This window comes from Callithrix jacchus, chromosome 15 (genome assembly GCF_049354715.1).
Source record: "Callithrix jacchus isolate 240 chromosome 15, calJac240_pri, whole genome shotgun sequence".
Classification (NCBI taxonomy): domain Eukaryota; kingdom Metazoa; phylum Chordata; class Mammalia; order Primates; family Cebidae; genus Callithrix; species Callithrix jacchus.
In genome coordinates this window covers 31,359,380-31,361,161 of record NC_133516.1, presented here as the reverse complement: position 1 = coordinate 31,361,161, position 1,782 = coordinate 31,359,380, and positions in this window count along the sequence as shown.

Sequence of the window (1,782 nt, the reverse complement as noted above, 5' to 3'; positions counted from 1 at the left end):
GCTGGGGTGCAGCCCTATGGAAATCTGTGCAATCTAGGCATGGGAACAAGTGTTGCTCATACACTGAGTAGGAGAGTGCATGAGGTATGATGTGTGAGGAACACTGAGAGACTGAGCTGGCTGGGGAGATACAGTCAGAGGGGTAATTGGAACTCATGAGGGTCCTGCTGCCTCTGGTTTTTCCTTGGGGAGGAGGTACTTCAGGATTCTGAGCAAGAAATGGGGGAGGATCTGACTCATGTATGCAAAGGCTGATGTGTGCAGAACAGACTGAAGGCATCAGGGGCAGCAACAGGAGACCAGGAGGCAAGCTGTACATTTGCCCTCAGGAGAGATGGTGGTAGTTTGGACTCAGTGGAAGCTATGGGCATAACAAGAAGTGATTTCATTCTGGGCAGATGATGCCGATAGGGGCAGATGATGCTGATGGAGGCAGTGGAACTTTTTGGTGCACTGGATATAGCTGGGAAAGAGAGTAGTCAGGCGGGTACTTTGAGGTGTTTGGCCTGAGCAATAAGAAGGGTTGGGGTGCTATCAATCAATCTGGGGGAAGTGGGGTGAAGTAGGTTTAGGGTATGAGCCAGCGTTAGGGGACACAAGTTGCATTTGAGATGCCAGTGACTGGGAGTCAGAGTGCAGATGTCTAGTTGACAGTGGGACTAGTGAATCTGCCACTCAGGATGGGTCTGGACTTGACAAACACTTTTAGGAGTGATTGACATGTAGGTGGCATTTGAAATCATGAGCCTGGATGAGATTTTGCAAGAGTGAGTATAGACAAAGAGAAAATGCACAGATGAGGGACTGGTGAGATTGGAAGAAACCAGGAGGACATAGAGCCCTGGAAACCACATGCTAAGATGAGAGCAGTTGCTCACAGGAAGTCTCTCCTGCCCACTGTTATAAGGTCAGGGATATTTATTTATTTTTCTTTTTTGTTCACTGCTGTATTTCCAGTACAGAGTGTAAGTGCTTAATAAATACTTGTTGAATTAAAGAGTGTATGAATGAATTTACACCTTTGCAAATGCCCAGTACACAGGGCTGCAACATTGGCCTCCTTTACAGAAAGAGCAGAGATCAGGTAGGCACCTCTAACCCTCTCCCTTGCCTTTCACATCTACGCTGACATTCAGTCAGGTGAGAACCCTTCTGTCCAACACCAGCCCAAGAAAAATGAGCCTCAGACAAGCCCTGTGGTGTGGAGTTTGGTGGGAGCTGGGTTGCGCACTGGGTCATCCACCTGTTCCCAGAAAACTCAATGGCCACTTTCTGTCTACCCCTCCATATCTAATAATCTGGCTGTATATATAACCATTTCTTTGTCCACCGTCTACAGTCACTCTTTTGTCCATCTTTCCGTCTATTCATATCCAATCTTCTGTCCATCTGCTAGAGTGACCAACTTCCCAGTTTGCAGCGTACTGCCTCAGTGTTAGCACTGAAATTCCTCCATCCTGCGAAATCGCTTAGTACGCTCAAACCAGGACTGTTGGTCAATCCATCTATTTCCCAGGTATCCTGGGGTCCATCGGCCCGCAGCTCTTCGGTCCACCCGACCGCCCATCTGACCTCCTGGCCACCCTCCCGACGGAGGACAAGGCTCCGCCCCCTCTTGCCCCGCCCCCAGTCACCGCCTTTTACGGAAGCTGCTGCAGCGAATCCTGGCACCCTAGCAACAGCGCCTTTCAGGCTGTCCAGTCCGCGTGCGCGGCTCCTGGGACGAGCCAATAGCGAGGAGCATCGGGAGCGAGGCGTCGGGGGGCGGGGCTCGGGCTGGCC